The following is a 22,944-nucleotide window of genomic DNA, read 5'->3' on the forward strand; positions in this document are numbered from 1 at the left end:
TAATATCTGACATATCACTGCTCGAAGCCTGAAGAGGAGCCTGCGTCTGCTGAAACTGCTGTTGAGGAGGCCTAATAAAGTTCCCAAGTGGTTGATTGCCACGATTTTAAGGGATGATGTAAGGATTGGCCGACGTAGGAGTAGGTTGGAACCCATTCTGATTTCTCTCAGCGAAGAAATTAGAATACGGAGTACGTTGCTTGAAGGATTAATAAGCATGAACTTGCTCTAAAGTACTCATGCAACTAGCTGCAATATGACCATGAGCACCACATCGCTCACAAGGAACCTCCTGCTGAACCAAAGCATTAACTGTCTGCCGACTTCCTAAGGACTAAGGTGTCTTTAGTTCGGCAATCGCGGCAGTTAGAGCCTCTAACTGAGTTGCAATTTCACTATCCAAGCCTCCTCCTCTTTTGCTACCTCTTGGATTATCATACTCAGATGTGTGAGTAGCTATCTGATCAATTATTTTCCAGGCATTGGCATCATTAGTGTTGTCCTGGAATCTACCGTTGGCAGCTGAGTCAAGTAAGGCTCTATGGTCGTCATACAGCCCATTATAACACTGGTTACAGAGGAACCAGATCTGGAAACCATGATGTGGAACAGAACGAACCAGTCGTTTAAAACAAACCCATGCCTCATTAAATTCCTCATCAGGACTTTGTTTGAAACTCGGAATTTGGCTTCGGAGAGCATTAGTCTTCCGGGGTGGAAAGTATCTCTTGTAGAAAGCAAGAGCTAATGAATTTCAGTCCGTGACACTATGAGCTTCCATATCCAAATCACGCAGCCACTTTGCTGCATCATCTCGCAGGGAAAAAGGGAAAAGTGTCTGTTTCACTTGCTCCTGAGTCACCCCCGCAGTCAAAGGGACGGAGCAGCAGTAATTTACAAACTTCTCCATATGTTTAGTTGGGTCCTGACCAGACCCCCCTCCAAATAAATTTCGCTCCACCAAATTGATGTAAGATGGGTGAATCTTAAAAGTACCTGTGTCCGTAGTGGGGCGCTTGAATCCCTTGGGAAGAGAAGCAAGAGTGGGATCAGAGTGACTTGCTAAAGTCGGCATGATGGTAGTAGGGGCAGAAGTAGACGAGTCTTCCTCTAAAGACTGATTTTCTGCAAGGAATGTTGCGTAAGCTAAATCAAGCGTACTCAAGTCTTCTGCTTGATATATCTCCTTCCAAAAGTTTCGTCTAGCACAGAGAGTCCTTTCTGGTTCTGGATCAAAGGGTATGAGTTCAGACCTGAAAGACCTAACATAAACAAAACTAGCACTGAAAGGTGAGAAACGGTCTCAAGGAACACAGGTTCCTCGAGACAAGAGACAAACTGAAATAAAACAAATAGAAAAATGCGTCGCCTCCCCGACAACGGCGCCAAAATTTGACAGGCTAATCGTATACCTACCAAAATTAACCAACTGGTCTCTAACTAATATAGCTAGGGAAGTCGGGATCGTATCCACAGGGAGGCTATTTGCAGATCTAAATGTCTAAATGTCAATTCGAGTATGTCTGAGTCACAAAACTGGGGGTTTTGAGTTGGACTTTGTCTATTAACTAAGGTAGCAAACAAAAGAAAGTAAATTATAAACAAATTCAAATAAGAGAGAAACGGCTAGGATGGTCGGTTCACCGCGGTCTACAACGATCTAAGGTAAGGTCAACGGTCAGCAATAAATATTCAATTGGCATAAAACAGAATTAACAAGAACAATAAAAGAACAATAATAAAAATAAAGCAGATGAACAAAGAACAATAAAGATTACCCAAAGTGAAAGGAAAGGAATTACAAGTTTAGATCCGAAATTAAGAGAGCAAAGTAACGTAGTACTAGTTTTTAGCAGTGTAAAGATGCCCTAATTAAGTTCTCAGCTTTTCTTTATAAGGAATAGCTGATAATTATTAACTAAACAACTAATGGGCCGAATTAACAAGTAAAGCAAAAACAGCCTGGTAAGTAAAATAGTCGATCGACCAAAATTCCAGTCGATCGACTAAACTGAGCAAGCGTCAGGTCTCCAGTTAGCAAAAAGTCGATCGACCAACAGTACCAGTCGATCAACTAAAGATACCAGTCGATCGACCAACAGTACCAGTCGATAGACTTTTCTTCAGCGTGCATTTCCTACAATGCGCACTGAATTTTAAATGGCCACCATTTCTTCGTTACCTGGGAAAATAAATAGTTTTCGGTGGTGTTGGAAAGCTAAGAGGATAAGCTTTCACCTTCAATTTGAATCCTTTGATTATAATTTGTAGAACTCGAGTTATGGCTATTCAAAATAGGCACAAGTAATGTGAAGCCTTTCTTTTGCTCGCTAAGCATCTTTACTTCACTAAGTACTCCAAAAGCATGGTTTCCAAGCTCATTTCCATAAAGACCAAGATTTCAAGCTTTTCTGATGAGTTTTAGCTTATTTGCACATACTCGATCCTATAACCTGCATAGAACACCACACGGCCCAAAGTAGACAATTCATGGGAGAATAGTAGCTAGTCGCTACTAAATAAGCATAGAAATGCGTGCAAATGAGTAAGGTAAATGTACGAAATAGGCACGCATCAGTAATCATTAACTAATTATACTTTAATAAATGTTTTTTTGGATTGGTAACTTTTATGTACTAACCTCGGGCAACCGAGGTGGTGACGGTCTCTCATACTAGGATGGTCCTGGTAAGGCATCTTGGTATGTAGGGGTGTCACAAAGTGGTATCAGAGCGACGATTATGGAACCTAAAACCAATGAACCCAATGAACATAGGGAGTTTAAATTAAATAAACCCGGGGAGAGTTGTTTGGAGCTACCGCAAATACCTGGGAGACGTCCCGAAGTCGCATTAAGGCCCTTACAATCTCTAACCGGTCAACTTGGTGGTGTCTTGGGAGTTGCTATGTGTGTTTGGAGTAATGTGTGTTGTACTTGTAGCAGTGATTTTTGTGAAATTTTTGGATGAAATGAGAAAATAATGCGTGTTGTACTTGTACCTTTACGTATATGTTGGGTAAAGTATATTTTTGGTATGAATGAAAGTGATTAAAGTATATGTAATGTGATGCGGGGTATGTGTATATGATCATGATGATGTTAATGCTTGGTTTGTTGGTAGTAGCATGTGATTAAGGTCATGCGTCTATATATATGAATGTTGTGTTTAATTTACATATGAGTATGATAAAAGTTCACTTATGTATTGGTTTTTAGAAGTATTAAGTTGTTATTGTTTGCCTTATGCATGTTCAAGTTGTTTTGTTTAGAAATATTGATTTGTATGAAGACCGATTATGGAAGGGCTATCTTAAAACTGTCATAAGTCGAGTTCTAGAAATGATATTGTTGTAATTCAAATTGGAGGTGATAGCTTGTCCTCTTACCCCAGAATGACCAATTAACTACATAAAAAACTTTACATCCGGATAAAAGAAATATAATCTAATATAATCAACTTTAATATATGTATGTAATTCATTTGCGTTTTATGTTCGATCCCGTATATAAATGTTATTCCATCTTGAAATTATGTAATTTTATTATTATGTAATTTTGTTTTAAAAATTATGTAATTCAATTTCATTTACTCGCATATGTAATTCATTCTGCGTATATGTTATTAATTTTATTTACACGGAATGTATAAAATTATTTCATAATATTAATTCATAGAATTTTTTCATAATATTATTTCATAGAATTTGTTGTAAGACGGAATTTATCGCATGTTTGAAAAGACGGAAATCTGAAGAATTAAATACATTGCACACTCACGGATCCCACCATAACATGAATTTCCAAAAAAAAAAACTTGCATTAATGACGTGGCGCGCTGAGAATTGAGTATTGTCTTTTGTATTAATATAGATAAGATTTTAATATTAATTACACCTTCCCTACGTTCCTATAAATACCGACCTTCCCATGCTATTTCATGCAACTCACCCTACTCGACCGAGTATCTTTTATACTCGATCGAGTATCCCTTATTCGGCCGAGTAATCTTTATGTGATAATTCTGTTCAGCTTCTTGAGTCGTGAACTCGGCCAAGTAGCTCATTACTCGACCGAGTGTCCTGTACTCGGTAGAGTACGTCATGCACTCGACCGAGTATCTCTTTGGGCGATTGTTTTGAGTCGACGGCTATGTTCTTACACATGTTTTGAGTAGTAGGTTATGTGCACATGTATGTTTTGGGTCTTAAGGCATTCTTTTATATATGTGACGATCCTGATATGTAAGTTACCAGATGATATGATATGGAGAATGCCGACTTATGAGGGATATGTGTTGGATAAGGAGGACATGTGTTATATGTGGTTGTGAGGGATAGTGGAAAAATAAAGGGAAGATTGATGAGCTAATCGAGGCAAGGAGCATTTTTTGTGAGATATGGTGAGTGATATAGTTGCGTGTCGATTAATATAATAGTAAGTGTATATGGGCAAGAGTGATGTAAGCGTAAAGAAACGTGAGAATGAAAGATTGAAAGGAAGGATGTGAATAGTGACAACTTGAGAGGTGTAAGGATTTATAGAGGGAGATGGTTAGGATTGTGTTGGTTAAGAATATATATGTAATGAAAGGTTATTTTAGAGGGGTGGAGAAAAGGGGTATATAGTGAACTTAGATGGAATTCTGTCGCGATGTGGATTTGTGGATAGGGACTAAGTTTGGGAATTTGGATTATCAAGTGGTGAGCCAAGTGTGTAATTCTTTGGGAAAGTAACGGTATGAGGTGAATTTTTGGTTTTTTAGGGATACGAAAGGGATATACAACTAAGTAAAGAGTAACCGTTAGTTGGGTGGACTTGAAGGTGACAAGTGTGAGTGAGTAGTATGATGGGAGAGGATTAGTGATAAGAAAGAATGAGAAAATATTGATATGAACTAATGGAATTTGAGTTGTGGAGCAACAAGAAGGTAACCGGATTACTAAAGAGTTAAGTAGAAGAAGGAAGGCGATGAACTATAGAAAGATGGAAGCAAGCTGGAAGAACTTTGACCAAAATTATGGAACATGAAAGTAAGGAATCATGGAAATGTACGATAGCATCATGAGAGGATGGGAGTTATTGGTTATATAGGATTTCTGGACGACATGTTAGCCTTAAGTTTCGAGGTATTATGGGAGTAAGAAGCTGGTAGTGTATTTGCACGATATGAGATTTTGGTGGAGAGTTAGGTAACGATACAATTAAAGATAGAATTAGAAATAATGTTGAGGTAAATCTTGTTGATGGAATTGATGTTCGTTTTTTGGGATAATAGCCAAAGAGAGGAAACAGATTGTTATATTAAGAAGTGATAGTAAGAGAGTAGTTGCATAAAAGATGGTGGGTCGTAGTGTTGTCACAAGTGGTTAATGATGATGTTAAATAGGGAAGATGGGCATTCTAAAGAGGTTACTTTTTGTAGAGGCCGGGTTGATATGTATGGTTGTGAGGAGGTATGAAATGTGGTTATAGGAGGCGGGTGCTAGTAGTTGAGTATTAATGGTATGGTTACACTTATCAGGAAGTGGTAGTTATGCGAATGGGAGAATGTAATAGGAGGTGGATACGAGTGAAGCACGGGTGAGAGGTAACCTTTATCAGGTGGTAACTTACGTGATCAAGATTGGCTAGTTAGATTTGTTTATGGGTCCATGATATGTGTAAATGATTGTGTAAGGTTCTGACCTCACGAGTAATGGTATTCCGTGTAATATGTTGCGTTGTGATCTAGTAAAGCGGTTTTAAGAAAGTCTTCTGGTCAAGGAAGTTGTACTGAGTCAGATTTAAGGGATTGAAAAAGTTGCGATGTCTATCGATATGGTTGTTGTGCCTTGAGTGGCGATCTGGGCACGGTTATATAGATTGCTGTTTATTTACTGATGAGAGGAACTGTCGAAAGTATATATCAATTATATAGATTGTTGTTTGTTTACTGTTGTTTGCTGTCAGTGTCGGTCTGGGAATATAGAGTGTTTTTTTTTTGTTTAATAATGTTTCTTACCAGTTTCGGCTTAGGAGTGAGGGTAGCGTAGGATATGGAAGAAAGTTGCGTATGTTTCCGTTGTTGTCATGGTATAGTGATATTCTGTTATTGGGACATAGTTGGGGAAAAGAGTTTTATGGAATGGGTGTGTGCTAAGCTAGAAGCGGCAAGTGGTTCGTGATCTTTATTGGGACAGTAAATATAAGGTGTTGAGAACTAGCATTATATTGAGTTATAGATGACTTTTACGGCAATAAACAGGAAAACTTGAGGATCTAGCGTGAGTGTGCGTAACAATTATGGATCGTGAGTTATGATTTTGGAGATAAGTGCATGTATAAAGAAGTATATCATTTTGCCGGTAATGTTGACGAGATGGAGTACTGGTTATACTGAGGATTTTATGATATAGGTTAGATGGAGTGCAGAATAATTGGAGGCACGAGAACTGTTAGAGAAAGGGAGCCCGGGATATAGGAATGGTTGTAGGCAGTGGTGGAGCTAGGGAGGGGCTAGCAGGGACGGTCGCCCCCGCTGGCATTTGAAAATTACGAAATTTTTAGTTAAAATTTCCGAATTTTTTTGAGTCCCCCTTATAATATTATCGTTTCGCCCCCGCTGAAAATTTTCGCCCCCGTTAACTTAAATTCCTGGCTCCGCCACTAGTTGTAGGTGTTGAGGTTATAGTGGGTTATCGTTGACAAGCGATGGTAATGAGGATTATGGGAGGTATAGCAAAGGACCTAATATTAGTGAGTTACGAGGACGTAACATTTATCTTAAGAGGAGTAGGATACGACAAGAGAGTTTGATGGTCATACAGGTTGCAATTGGAAGTTTGAGTGTTGGTGTAGAATAAGGATGGATTTGTGTGATTGTTGATTTTATTACAGGAATGGCAGTGCTTGTAGTAGTGTGATATTTATGTATGTGAGTAAACTTCGAGGATGAAGTTCATTTTAAGGGTGGTAGAATGTAACATTCCGTTTTGGTGTTTGATCTTGTCTGGTGGATTGTCTTGGTATTGAGTTTGATAGTGAGCGTTATGAAAGTAAGACAGAGTTGGCAACACTTATGTTGTGGGTATCCGATAGTACTATGAGGTTAGTGTTAGGTGTCCACGTTTTACAGGCTGGGTTGGAACTTCGGGGACGAAGTTCTTTTTAATGAGGGAAGACTGTAATACTACGATTTTCTAAGTGAGTTACTCGGCTGAATATGGTTTACTCGGTCGAGTAAGTGTGTCGTGTGTTTATGGACAGTTTACTGCCCAAGAATACTCGGTCGACTATGGGAATATTCGACCAAGTAGAGGATACTCGACCGAGTATACTCTATACTCGACCGAGTATCCGGTCTGACGGGTTTAATTCTGCGGTTTGGTTAAGGTGATTAGGGATTATTATAAATTACGCTTTTACGGTTTCTAAATAATTTTACCAAAAACTCAACGACGCTCATATCTCTCTAATCATCCTAATCACTCTCAAGGCTAATTGATCGATCGCAATTCTATACTTCCGTCTCTTGTCTCGATTTCATTGGTAAGTCTCTAGTTCTTTATAATCAGCTAATAGGTTGTCTTTTAGGGTTTGGCCCTAATTATTGTTTTGGGTTAATTTGGGGGAGGGGTTTATAGTGATGGTATATTATCATTGTGTGTAGGTGATGGTGTCATGGAGTATTACTTCTGATTGCTTCTGTGTGCTTGGATTGCGGAAAGGTAGGGTTTTCCTACTCGATTTACTGTTTAATTGTTATAAGATTATGTTTGAATTGTTGTACGATTGATTATCTACTTATCATTGTTGGTGTGTTGGAGTTGGTGTGGTTGTTGTGATGGTTGTTGATGATGTTCGCGAGGTGCGTCCTCGGCTGAGTGGAGTCACTTGCGGGAGTGGCTTCACGCCCTAGTTTCGCCCTCTGTGGAACCCGCCATATAAGGGAATGTGCACATTAATGAACAGGGTTATCGCTCGTTGATGAGCGGGGCTTAGGTGGGGATTGGCTGCGGTCCCCCACTGGCGGCGAGGATTATCTGTTGCGATGGGTAATCTGGCAGGGCTACACACTTTAGTGTGTAGTCAGTTACTATGTGAGATCGGGAGTTGGAGATAGATGATGATCAGCAATTTCCCTTTTGTAATTGTCTTATTTTGATTATACAGTAACTGACCCCGTTGTTATTTTATAAAATCTGTGGTGATCCATTCGGGGATGGTGAGCAGATTGTGATAGGTAATGATGATTATTAGCTATGGGGACGAGATGGGGAGTCATCACTCGAGTCTAGCTTCCGCTGTCATCAGGCTTACCTTCATTATTTCAGCTGTTTAGTTCTAACAAACATTATTTTGTTTTTTGGATTTTGGAACATGTAATCATTAACTAATTATACTTTAATAAATGTTATTTTGGATTGGTAACTTTGATATACTAACCTCGGGCAACCGAGGTGGTGACGGTCTCTCATGCTAGGGTGGTCCTGGTAAGGCACCTTGGTATGTGGGGGTGTCACAACTGACGTGGAAAAAAATTTGAAATTACGGAGTAATTATAAATGACTTAATTAATATGCCGGAATATTTATTAAGTCACAAAATATCCGTAAAATCTAAACCAAAAGTCAAGTTATAATACAATTCTTTAAATCAACTTTTAAGAAATAAACTGTAACACCCGTAATTTTTATAAAATCTATTTTTGGCTTATTGTCACAAACTTATATTTTTAAATTATTTTTATAAAATATAGGTATATATATATATATATATATATATATATATATATATATATATATATATATATATATATATATATATATATATATATATATATATATATAGTCAATATCATATTTATAGAGTAGTCGGAATTTATAGACGGTTTCGGTAGTAATAACCGTGTAGTATTTCGTTTGGGCTTACGTTTCACTTGGGCCTTTCTTTTTCTCTACAACACCCTTTTTCCACCCACCCTTCTCATAACACTCCATCTTCTTCCTTTGTTTTTTTCTGAAAAATAAACCCTTAAACCTCCAACACTATTATCAAACCTTCTTAACATTCTTAGTTTCACTCTTTTGTGTCTTAGTTGAAGGACTTGAGGACCCTAAACAAGACTCTTACATGGTTGACGAGGAATTGGACGAGTGAAGTTGCTTTCAAGATAACGGTGATGGGTTACTCGACAAAGTGTCAAATTTGCATGCTTTGGTTGTTAATTTAGTCTTTCAATTGTTAAAATCTGAATTTTTGGTTGTGTTTTGCTTGAATTTTGGTTGGATGTGTCTCACATGAGTTTTCTCACATGTTTGGATGAAAGTTCCATGCTTTATTGTCTCAAATCCGTAATTTGTTGAATTTCCGTTTCAAATACGATGTTTTTCTGAGTTAGAATCATGCTAGGACATGTAAACAATTCTTGTGGAACGATTTTGTTTGGTTTCAATGTGTTTGGGAGTCGATTTTGAACTGTCGCGCGTACTGTGTACTCCATGCCGGGGGCCCAGAGACCGGTACCCCCACAGGCTGGGAGTTCACTGTATGTTTTTGAAGAATTTCAAGCATTTGTACTCCCAACCGGTGGGCGGGGCCGGCTTTCCCCCCCCCCCCCCAGGCTGGGAGTGCACTGTAAGTTTTTGAGTTTTGAAGGAGTTTGTACTCCCAGCCAGTAGGCAGGCGGCCGGTACCCCCCCCCCCCATAGGCTGGGAGTGCACTGTAAGTTTTTATAAATTTGAAGTGTTTGTACTCCCAGCCGGTGGGCAGGCGGCCGGTACCCCCACAGGCTGGGAGATCACTATAACTTTTGAAGGATTTTCAAGGAGTTTGTACTCCCAGCCGGTGGGCCGGGGGGCGGTACCCCTATAGGCTGGGAGTACACTATAAGTTTTTGAGATCTTTCTTAGTGTTGAGGTACTCCCAGTCGGTGGGCCGGTGACCGATACCCCCACAGGCTGGGAGTTCACCGATGATTTTTGTTCACTTGTAACTTCTATTAATCATTTATTTGGTTATGCATCTTTCTTATGATTGGTAATTGGTTAATTTAGGACTTGTTTACGTTATAATCATGTAAATTAATGTTGCTCTTATTTGTGACTCGATTGTGACGTGTTACGTTGTCTTGTGAGTCCCTACTAAGTATATGTCTTACAATTGCCGAGTCGAGTCAACATGAAATTGGCTGACTTAGTTATTCTACTTCCTTAAATGTGTATTTATTTTAATGTAATATGCCTATCTCTTTATGATTATTGTTTACATCCCATTGTTCATTGTTGCTCAAGTATGATGTATGATTAATATGTTTAATTAAGTGCCTGTTTACCTGTATTTTGACATAATGTGGTTGGGAGAACCCTGAGTTGCTCCCCACTAACTGTGGCGTTCATGTTTACATGAATGACAGGTATTAGTTGGTGCATCTATGGGGTGAAGACATGTGTGAGCTAGCAAGCACCTTGACCGTTGGATCTTTGTCTATCGTTATGCTTAGACTCACCTTTTAGACTTGTTATTCGTGGGATATATTTTCCCCCTATTTTTTTAGACTTGGTTTGTAATAACCTAAGTTTACCTATTGCTGCACTCGTTTCATTTTATTAGTGATTCCCGCATGTTAAACTTTAACTGGTAATAAGAAGTTTTAAATATTTCCTATTTTTCACTTAAATTTTTTAGTTATATTTTTCCGCATTATAGTGGGGTGTCACATAAACCGTAAATGTATCCTCTAAAATGCAACAAATTTGGAACATAGGACTTTAATCACTTTATTTAGGAGGGAACCGAGGAGAGGCGAGATGCGAAGATAAGGAAAGATAAAGAAGATAAATCTCTTGGACATTCTTGTCTAACTCTTTCAAAATGGCTTTAAAGTCGCTAGCCACAACTTAGCTCGCTCATCCCAGTGGATGAAATAAGTTAGTCCTATCCGAGATGATCAATCTAATTTTCTTACGTTTAAAAAAAATGGAGTAGAATAAATACAGTTTAGCTCCAAATCTATTTTACGTTAGAGGGATTTTGATTTAGCCTAAAGAACGAACTGAATTCCATTTATTTGTCCACCCCTCTAGTCCTTTCCTCTTTATTTGTTAATCAAACAGGAATTTTTTGGATAATGGGGATTTTTTAGCAAACTAATTGGGAATTTAGGATTTATTTCAAAATATTTTGACCCAATGGATCCACGTCATCACTTTTTTTTCCAGTTTTTATGCAAAATCGCTAAAGTCCCTAGCGGCTTCACTAAATAGCATCTCCCCAACACTTTCCAGTAGCTACTGAATGTTTTACACTAAAAGGCAACATGGTAAGCCGCTGGGGTCTCTTGCGGCTTTACCAACGATTTCAGTATCAAGAAAAGGTGTAAAGTTGTAATTTTCCTTCCAGTGTAAGCTGCTAGGGAACCTAGCGGTTTTGGTATTGTATATAAAAGAAAAGCGCAAATTCTATCTCATTATTTCTCATATACACAAAACACCCGAAATCCCCAAATTGAAAGAGAAACCCTAGTTTTCAAAAAACCCACTTTATCACCCAATTTATACCAAATTTCAATCAATTGCTTATCTATCAACCTCAATTGGATTAGTATTCAACTCAAGGTACTAATTATTCTATTTTAATTTAGTATTGTTCATTAGCTTTAGTTGATTTTCCACATAGTTTATTAAATTAGTTTTACCTTAGTTTAGAATTCTAGTTGTTCATCTTATTAGTTTATTTGTTCCACTTAGTATTTTACTATAATTTTAATTACCCATTGACTTGTTGGTGGAATGATGAAATAGTGGTAAATCTTGAAGATCTTAGCTATAAGGGTGGTTGTGAAAGTTTTGTTATTGTTAATAATAATATTAGTTTTAATGAGCTCAAGAGTGAAATATAGAAAAAACAAAATTTGAGCTTAATATCAAAATAAAATTCCCAAGTGTAAGAGGTTACAAGGTATTATTCTTGAGTAATGATCGTATTTTGAAAGCTATGTGGGCAAGTGTGTGTGTCAATCAAAAGCCGCATCGATGGATTTGTTTATTGAGTTGATGCCTCTTGAACAAGCTCTTGAAATTACTCAAACAACTTTACAACCCTCTAATTTATCATTCACAAATATGCTTAGTCAAGTTAAGGATCCCGAATTGATATGTGTCTTTGTCAACTAATAATAATGTTGACGAAGCGCCCATAGATGATAATATTTTTGGAGATGAGATTGAAGAGGGGATTGAAGAGGGGGATGCAATGTTGTTGCCGAGTGAGGATGAGGATGCTATGGTAGATAGACCTTGTTTCTCAAACACGTCCTAACACCGAATATATCAAGGTTCATGCTATAAACGTTGAGAATGTAAACAACTGGTATAAATCAAGTGTGGCTCCATTTAAGAATGGTGGGGAGTTTAGTGTTGGGCAAGAATTTGCAAGCAAAGAGATTTTGCGACAAGTTGTCACATCATACGTCCTTAGAATAAACCTACCGAATCAAAACCACAAACCATGACGTTTAAATTTAATAGAAAACCCTTATCTTGTAGTGGGTATTTAAGAGCGAGTAAAAAAATTATTTCAACAGATGTCTTCACAATTGTGTCATACAAAGGTCATCATGAAGCGTCTTGTGTGGTTCGCAAATAATGTGGCCCTTAATTGCGCACATTTAGTCCCCTAAATGAACCTATTTTGCATACTAATATAGCATTTCATGGCCATTTTGTCCGTCAATTCCTTCCTATTTTGCTTTCTTATGCATTTTATATGTCTTGTAGGAAAGAAGATAATGAGGCGGAATTCCCGTCTCTCGTGCATATTCGGAAGCTTGTTGACGACCTTGGATGGACTAGTATGAAGAGGAGGCAAGAATGATGACCAAGGATGTAGGAATAAAGAGTATATAGAAGGATCATAATCTAAAAAGCAAGAACAAGGGAAGCTGCAGCCCAACCCGCTCGGGTCAAGCGCAAGTAGAGCGAGTTATAGCTCAATCCGCTCAGGACAATCTCAACCCGCTCGGGTTGTGGCTCAGGATGCTCGTTTTTCTCTCGGGACGAGTGGATTCCTTTACAGGACTAAGCGTGCTGCATGCTAGGACACGCGTATCATTGAGGGAGTTGTAAGCTAATCCGCGGATGTCCATCCGGACTTGCAAAGATCTATTCCACACTTAAGCATTGTTGTTTACTAATCTACCCCTGCTTAACCTAATGATGTACCACTATATATACTCCATTTGTAATAATCAAGAGATCAAGCTTCCTTAGATTAGATTAAGCCTTCATTAGGAGTAGATTAGAATAGATTAGTCTTTAATCTTTCCACAAATTACACATTAATCTTTCCTCAATAATTTCTCATACAATCTTAGATTTAGCTTGGTACTTAGAATTCTTGGGTTTGTATTGAGGAATTGACAACTCTCCACCATTAATCAAAGGGTTTCTTCAATTGTTCTTCCATTTCCTTTGTTCAATTCAAGTTGTTTACATTTGGATCTCTTGGGTATGTATTTGAAGATTAAGTTACAAGTCTTTATCTTTATTCAAGGATTCTTCTTTATTTATGTTAATCTTTACTCTCCAAGTTGGTAACACTCTTAATCCCTTTTTTATTTACTTGTTAATCTCTTGTTTATTGTCTTGCTTAATCATCATGTTCACTTGTGTTGTGATGTTTTACACCATTGTTAGCATAATAATCATGATGAGTAGTGAGTAGTCTCTTAACTAGGATTAGTGGGGGATTAGGGGAGTTAATCATGGAATAGATTTATGCTTAATGAGTTCATATGAATGTTTGCTTATTGTTCTTCAACTTATGCACATGTCATGTTTGATGAAATGCTAGACTATGAAACCTTGTATTTTTTACCCATCTCTTATCTATTCAACAAGTCTTGTAAGATATAAACCAACTCAAGCCTTGTTAGACCTTACATATTGTTGAGTAGGGTAAACCCAAGTCGACTTGTATGTTTTGTTTAGTCTTAACCGACCTGGCTCCGAGATGCAAGTTTCCTAGGAATTGGTTTATCATGCATGTAGTCTAATAGGAAGAATTAAGTCGACTTGTAGGTGTTATAAAGTCACAAATGACTCGGCTCCGGGACCCAATTCTTCCTATGAACTATATGACATGAACTAACTTAAATCCAACAATAATAAATTGCTTGCATCTATATAACTCATTATGCTATCTTACCATGATTTCCATATGATCCCATGATATCCTAGTATCCTTTATTACTTGTTTACATCTTTATTTGCTTTATTGATTATTTTATTCTATTGCTTTCTTAGTTTAGAATCATCAACCCATTTTAATTGTGACAACCCTAAGTACAACTATGATTAGATTGAACAATTCGAGTACCCCCGTCCTGTGGATCGACCCAGACTTGCTTGCTATGCTAGTAGTTGGGTATAAATGTGTTTGATGGCAGACAATAAATGACACACTCACCAAAATGGCATCGTTGCCGGGGAGGGTGTTGTGTATTTGAATCGTTCTTTTGTCTAGTTTTGGTTATGCTTCTTCTTGAGGGATCTTGGTTCCTTGAGAATTTTAATTCTCTTAGTTGCTTTATTTCATTTGTTCAACATGTCTACTTTTTGGCAATTTGAAAATGAGTCATTTGATAAATATATTGCAAGATTTGAAGATTATATGACTCATGCTTGGCATCATGGTTTTACTTTTTCAAATTATGAAGCATGTTGTGTTTTGTTTATAATGGCATGAACCTTGAATCCCGCAACTTGGTATTTCACATGAGTGGTGGTAGGATTTGTGAGATGAGTTGTGAGGAATTTTGGGAATTTGTTGAGTTCATGACCACCCATTGTCTTAAGAAAATTGTACATGACATCTTTTAAAGTGCCAAGGAAGGTATGGAAGCGATAAAAACCACATTTCAAAAATTCATTGAGGAAAATTATGATGAAAATGAGATTTGTGAAGACGAGACACTTTCCTATAACCTTGAGCCAACCTACTATGCCCACAAATTTGCCCTCCTTGGGAAGATGGTGTGATATATGAAGAGAGTGACGATGAAAAGGAGTGCATTTTTGATTGTGAGACCAATGCTTGGATGTCGTCATCCTACTCTTCTTGTGTGACAATGAACCCAACTTCCATGAAATTTGATGTTAATGGGCAAGTTGAGAGTGAGATGGATATGAGCTTGAGTGAAAACTCACCCTTTGAGGATGATATATTAGAGGGAGACAATTGTGTTGAGCTTGGTGAGCCTTGTTACGACAACCCCTTTGATAAAGGTCCTTGTTGGGATGAAGAATATAAGGACATTTGGGAAACCCAAATAGACACCCTTGAAATCACCTTAGATGATAATGAGAGTACTTGCATTGAATGTGGTGATTTTGACTATTTGGAGGATGAGTTGAGTGAATTTCCAACCAACTACCCATTTCATGTTCCTACCATCCATCATATCTCTTATGATTTTTGTCATAACGTTCTTGACATGCTTGCTCGGTCTATTACTTGGGAATTATTTCATTGCATAATCTTGTGTTGCTATCCATGCTTATTTATGCCCCACTCCCAAGAATTTGACCGACTTCTACGTGCTTTAAGTGCTAGTGATGATTTTCCATGAAATTATTAATTGGCAATCTTTGGTTTGATGGAGTTCCTCAATAACCATTAACTTATATATATGCATTTAGTGTAATTTTGCATTCATTCAATCATTTAATAAATTGCATGAGAGATGAAAAGGAGCGATCTCATATTTTTAATTGAGCTTTTTGAAGGAAATTGATGAAAATGAGAAGGTAGAAAATGTAAAGAAATTAAGAAAATGAAGATTTTGGGCTTGTACACATCTTTTCTATCATCAAAAAGGTGTTGGGTCAAAATTGCTTGAAATCCGTGTGTCCCGAGCCCAATCCATGCGTATTGAAGGCCAAGAAAAGAAAGAAATTTCCCTGCCCAAGGATCTGCGCGATTTTCTGAGAAAACGAGCATTCCAGACTTCAACCCGCGCGGGTCCAATCTAACCCGAGCGGGAGAACAGCTAACTCGAACGGGTCCATTTCAACCCGAGCGAGTTCAGGCTTAAATTACAGAATTTTTCCAGGAATCCGGGCAGATCATTACCAACCCGCCCGTGTTGAGCTGTAAACCCGTGTTTGCTCCTTATTTCATCCGTGACATAGCTTTACACTCTCATCTCACCTACCATCTTCATCCTCTACCTTCAAGCTCAACCCCAACTCACAAAACATCACTCAAATGTCCATCAAATCCAACCAAATCACCATCATATTACTCTAAAAATTATTCTAATCCATTTCTACACAATAAAAACCACCTTTTCAACCTTCTACATACACAAAATCACCCATTTTCATCATTTTAAAAATTGAGGCTCCAAAAATCCCTGAGCTACAATTGTTTTTCGGGTTTGATTTTTGCCTTCTAGCATCACTTCAATACTTCTAGTGTTCTAATAAGGCATTTTCAAGGTTGTTTGGCTCTTATTTGTGAATATTTGAAGCATCTTTGTGTAGTGATACTTGGTGGATTTTAAGACTACAACAAATGAGTTTTTGGGGCAAGAGTAAGACTACTACTACTAAGGGATCAAAGAGGAGAAAAGGAAGTAATTCTAATGCTCCACCGGAGTTCCAAATGCAAGAAGAGGAGCTAGTACCGGAGATAGAGCAACTTGATGATTTCCCAGAGGTAGTATTCATCAAAAATGAGCATAGGAGACGATTAGTGAAACTACTAGGTAAGGAATTTGAGCCTACTCGCTTCATTTGTCGTCAAATTTTGGATAAACTTGGTATTGAAGGACAAACCGAGTCTTTCTTTAGAGGAATGGGTCTTGAGACTTTGTTTTATATGCATGAGGAGACATATCTTAGCCTCACATTGGAATTCTTATGTAGTCTCAAAGTTTTTGAAGGAGAAAGATATGGGGTGTCTTTGGAATTTAGCTTGTGTAATGAGACCCACCAAATACATTTGGGTACCTTTGGTGAAATTTTTAGATTTGTGATACCCGAGACCGACCTTGAAAAACCCGTGGGGTTCACGGAGTCACAATTGTGGAGAGCGATCACCGGGTTGGAATTAAATGGTTTTAAGAGGTGTCATGCTTTCTACATTCATCATCCCGTTATTAGATTGTGGCATCAATTTATTGCGGGGACTATCAATGGTAGGAGTGATACGGGAAGTATGAGTCAACTTGACATGACTTCTCTCGAGTCATATTTGAATGTCCAAGGTTTGGCAAAGTATAACTTTAACCCCGCACTTAAATTACTTGCCCGGTTTCGGAATCTAGCAAAGGGTACGACAAAGTCAAAGGGAATTGTGATGGGTGGTCTTATGACTAGGCCGTCCAATGTTTTATGTCCGGGGTTTAATGATGATGAGAGGTATGTAGGTCTTCCCGGAGACACTTTGATTGATGAGAAGGCTATCCTTAGGCATGACAAATGGTGCAAGTATAATGATTCGGGAAGCATTGATTGGTACTCCAAGGGAAGCACTACATTCACCATTCCTTGTTGGGACCTTCCTCCTACCATGCCTAGGTCGAGCTACCTTGAACCTATGCCGAGCTACCTCCTCCCCATTGAGAGGATGGTGGCTCCAACACCTAGGAGACGTGAGGAGGAACCTTCTACTCCTTCCCATGCACCATCACCATCCCAAGGTCCAAGCCTTGGATTTCCACCGTTCCTTCATGGTGTTTGGCCCTCTTATACGGAGATACCTCCATACCCCCATGTCTACCGAACCTACTCACCTCCTCCTCCTCCTCCTCCGGGCACCCCGCGATCGGCCATGGATATCTTGATGGGTATGATGAGCAACATGGATTTTAGGATCCACCAAGGGTAAGAAGACAACTATTTGGCCCTTTATCCTCAATACTACCATATGACACAACAAGGGTTTATTGATTCTAATGGTCCTAGGCCTTCTTGGGTGCAACCTCACCTTGTGTTCCCAAACCAAGGCATGAATGATGATGATCAAAGAGGAGGAGAGGAAGAAGAAGAAAGTGAAGATGATGATAGCCTTAATGATGGAGGCTTTGATTGAGATCGTGATTGTAAGACCCTTTCTTTCCCTATCTCTCATGTATAGTTACATTGTAATATATCTCATATGATTAGATTAGTTTGCATTGTATTATATCTCACATGATTCATGTAGTTAGTTGCATATAGACTAGAATTCATACATAATCAATAATGACCAAACCTATTCCTTTCTACACTAGAAATAGTGCTTAAATCGGTTTGAGAAAGTTTGATCATAAGTGCCTGTAGTTTAATAGAGAACATGGATCATTTAGTGTAGTTTAGATTGCATTCATTTGTTATATATGTCATACAAAATTGCATTTATTTAGAGCATTCATTCATATCATATCATTGCATTTGTACTTGATTTCCATAAAACTTTAAAAATCCAAAAAACATATATTTCTTTTCCATTCCTACTTCTACATGTACATTGAGGACAATGTCCAAAATAAAGTGGGGGATGGGATTTATATTCCAAAATACAAAAAAATTGAAAAATTTCGAAAAATCCCAAAAATATGTTCTTTAATTTTATAAAAACAAAATTCATAAAAATTTAAAAATTTCATAAAACCAGAAACATGTTCTTTAATTTAGTTGTGTAGAATTGTATATACTTGTGTTTTTGTTCCCTTCTCACATAGATACAACACTACATTTGAGGCATTGTCATGGGAATGTGAAGACCGCTTGGTATGATCGCTCTAATCCCTATTACCTTTCCATTTATTTTCATTATTATTATGAGGAGGATGGGCTTACATGTCAAGGAGGATGTGGTGTATTTTGTTGTTTCGGTTTCTGTATCTATGTGTTGTTAGGAGTTTGCATTTACTTTATGTGGCATAATGGTTGATAGAAGCATATGCATTAGAGTTGTATATATGTTAGTTGCATCATGGCATGTAGTTTACATGGTTAGAAAAATTTTGTGAAAATGCCTATTTGGGAAGCTTGACAAGTGTATATAAGGCCCTTGTAGATAATTTTTCTCCTTGAGACTTTGTTTGCTAGAATACCCTCAAGACACCCTAGAAGGTGTCCTACTAGTATCTTTTGACCCATGGACTAAGGCCTAGTCAAGAGTACCTTGTGGTGTGATAACTCCTTGGCTACCGTTTATTCTAAGGTGACCTTTGAAGTCATACAACCGTTCTTACACTTCTATCATCATATTTTGCCAACAAAAAGGGAATGGGCACAAAAATATCCAAATTGAGTTCAAGTACCAAAATCAAAATCAAAAAAGTTTGCAAATTGCATCAATGAAAAGAGGAGCAAAAATAGACTCCTATGCTTTAATAAAAGTACCCTTGTTACAAATGAGGTTACTTTGAAAAATGTTCAACAATGCAAAAATCGAAAAATTGCCAAGTATCAAAAATGTCAAACATCAAAGAAATGGCAAGAAAATTATTCTCAAATGTCAAATACCACAAGAAATTGGGGGGAAAAACAAATCAAAAAGCAAACTACCAATGTGAAACTCAAAACATCTTGATCCCTTTTATCCATTGATCTTATTTGTTGCATGGTGGAAAGGGGAAGATCCTTCTTCTTATCTAGGCAAGAGAGGGAATTCCGCGATCCTACAGTGTTTCTAACACCATAGGGAGCCTACTCTTGACAAAAGCATTTAGAGATTGAGGATAATATTACCCTAGTTTGACATAACTTGGAGGTGATTTGCTTGTATCCTTTTAGACTTAGTAGTTTGGAGAAACAATAAATATAATGGAGTGTGTATCCATAAATTGCTTCCCTTGTAGATGATTTCCGCCACTTAGATGAGGAAAGTGGCTATTCTTTTGTAGATGCATCCATTACTTGTTTTGTGTACTTAATGGTTGGATGTATCGCCATTTTGGCAAGCCCCACCTTGCCTTGCAAGAAGGCATCTTACCTCATAGATGTCTTGTTGTGAGTTAAAGAGGCGGAGTGAGACCCGCTAATTGTCTCACATTGGTTATATTATTATTAGGATAGTTTAAATAAAGGTCTAGTTCCAGTCACCTCTTTACTCGGGACGAGTAAAAGTTCGGTTTGGGGATGTTTGATGTGGCTCTTAATGTGCACATTTAGTCCCCTAATTGAACCTATTTTGCATACTAATATAGTATTTCATGGCCATTTTGTTCGTCAACTCCTTCCTATTTTGCTTTCCTATTGCATTTTATATGTCTTGTAGGAAAGAAGATAATGAGGCAGAATTCCCGTCTCTCGTGCATATTCGGAAGCTTTTTGACGACCTTGGATGGACTAGTATGAAGAGGAGGCAAGAATGATGACCAAGGATGTAGGAATAAAGAGTATATAGAAGGATAACAGACTTAAAAGCAAGAAAAAGGGAAACTGCAGCTCAACCCGCTCGGGTCAAGCTCAAGTAGAGCGAGTTACAGCTTAACCCGCTCGGGACAGTCTCAACCTGCTCGGGTTGAGGCTCAGGATGCGCGTTTTTCTCTCGGGACGAGCGGATTCCTTTACAGGACCAAGCGTGCTGCATGCTAGGACCCGCGAATCATTGAGGGAGTTGCAAGCTAATCCGCGCATGTCCCTCGGGACTTGCAAAGCTCTATTCCAAACTTAAGCATTGTTATTTACTAATGTACCTTTGCTTACCCAAATGATGTACCACTATATATACTCCATTTGTAATAATCAAGAGATCAAGCTTCTTTAGATTAGATTAAGCCTTCATTAGGCGTGGATTAGAATAGATTAGTCTTTAGTCTTTCAACAAATTACACGTTAATCTTTCCTCAATAATTTCTCATACAATCTTAGATTTAGTTTGGTACTTGAAGAATTATTGGGTTTTTATTGGGGAATTGACAACTCTCCACCATTAATCAAAGGGTTTCTTCTATTGTTCTTCCATTTCCTTTGTTCAATTCAAGTTGTTTACATTTGGATCTCTTGGGTATGTATTTGAAGATTAAGTGACAAGTCTTCATCTTTATTCAAGGATTATTCTTTATTTATGTTAAATCTTTACTCTCCAAGTTGGTAACACTCTTAATCCCTTTTTTATTTACTTGTTAATGTCTTGTTTATTGTCTTGCTTAATCATCATGTTCACTTGTGTTGTGTTGTTTGACACCATTGCTAGCATAATAATCATGATGAGTAGTGAGTAGTCTCTTAACTAGGATTAATGGGGGGTTAAGGGAGTTAATCATGGAATAGATTTATGCTTAATGAGTTCATATGAATGCTTGCTTATTGTTCTTCAACTTATGCACATGTCATGTTTGATGAAATGCTAGACTATGAAACCTTGTATTTTTTACCCATCTCTTATCTATTCAACAAGGCTTGTAAGATATAAACCAACTCAAGCCTTGTTAGACCTTGTATATTTTTGAGTAGGGAAAACCCAAGTCGACTTGTAGGTGTTGTAAAGTCTTAACCGACTCGGCTCCGAGATGTAAGTTTCCCTAGGAATTGGTTTATCATGCATGTAGTCTAATAGGAAGAATTAAGTCGACTTGTAGGTGTTGTAAAGTCACAAATGACTCGGCTCCGGGACCCAGATCTTCATATGAACTATATGACATGAACTAACTTAAATCCAACAATAATAAATTACTTGCATCTATATAACTCATTTATGCTATCTTAGCATTATTCCCCTATGATCCTATGATCCCATGATATCCTAGTATCCTTTATAACTTGTTTACATCTTTATTTGCTTTATTGCTTATTTTATTCTATTTCTTTTTTAGTTTAGAATCATCAACCCATTTCAATTGTGACAACCCTAAGTGCAACTACGATTAGATTGAACAATTCGAGTACCCCATCCCGGGATCGACCCCGACTTCCTTGTTATGCTAGTAGTTGGGTATAAATGTGTTTGATGGAAGACAACGACACACTCACCAGCAAACCATCTCTTGATCATCCAAACTTAAAGGGAGAGTTTATTAGCAATGTTATTAAGCATCGTGTGAAAGGAGATTGGTGGGGATAAGGTGATTTTGTTAAGGGCATTTATAACAAAGGTATTCAACTTCAAGATCTCTTATTGGAAGACTTGGATGGCAAATCAAAGAGCACTAACGGATCTTTATGGTTATTGGGAGGAGTCTTATGCATATCTTCCTCGTTACTTAGATGATTTAAAAGAGGTAAATCCCCCAACCGTTGTCCATTTTGTCAATAAGTCCATTAATGATCCCAATGTTCAACAATCTGATAAAGTGTTTTGGTTATTTGGTCCCTCAATCAAAGGTTTACCTCATTGTAGGCCCATTATTACCATAGATGGTACTCGTCTCTATGGAAGATATAGTGGGGTTTTGTTGATTGCCATGGGAGTTGATACGAATGACCAATTATTTCCATTAGCGTTTGCCATTTTTGAGAAGGAGAACTATGAGAATTGAAGTTGGTTTTTGGCTTGCATAAGACATTGTGTCACACGGCGTAGTGGTATTTGTGTCTTGTCTGACCGACATGCAGGTATCTTAAAATCAATGGCTTAAGTGGGTAGTGGTTGGGAAGAGCCATACGTATTTCATAGGTATTGTATTCGACATCATGCATCCAACATTAACAAGAAGTTCAAAGATTCAGATTTGAAATCAACTTTCTCAGATACCGCTATGCTGCACCAAATTCGAAAATTTAACTTTGGTATGGAGAAAATTGGTTTGATCAATGTGAATGCTAAAGCTTTATTAGAAAGCATCCCTCCAAGTAAGTGGTCTCTTTCTCAAGATGGTGGTAAAAGATATGGTAAAAGCATAAAGAAAGCATTGAGAAGTGGAATAACTGCAAAACAAGATTGACTCCTCGTGGTGTTCCTTAATGGTTACCTTGACTACAATGATGTATACCTACAATGGTATCGTATCATCACGCATCTAATAGTT

At 37.8% G+C, this 22,944-nt stretch overlaps 1 non-coding gene across 1 annotated transcript; it reads left to right on the forward strand.

Moving 5' to 3' along the window:
- Window positions 1-593: 593 nt before the first annotated feature.
- Window positions 594-700, forward strand: LOC141636489 (small nucleolar RNA R71). Its single transcript, XR_012541095.1, has one exon. It is a non-coding gene; the product is annotated as a small nucleolar RNA R71 (small nucleolar RNA).
- Window positions 701-22,944: the final 22,244 nt, after the last annotated feature.

The sequence above is a fragment of the Silene latifolia genome, chromosome Y (genome assembly GCF_048544455.1).
Source record: "Silene latifolia isolate original U9 population chromosome Y, ASM4854445v1, whole genome shotgun sequence".
In the NCBI taxonomy this organism is placed as follows: Eukaryota; Viridiplantae; Streptophyta; class Magnoliopsida; order Caryophyllales; family Caryophyllaceae; genus Silene; species Silene latifolia.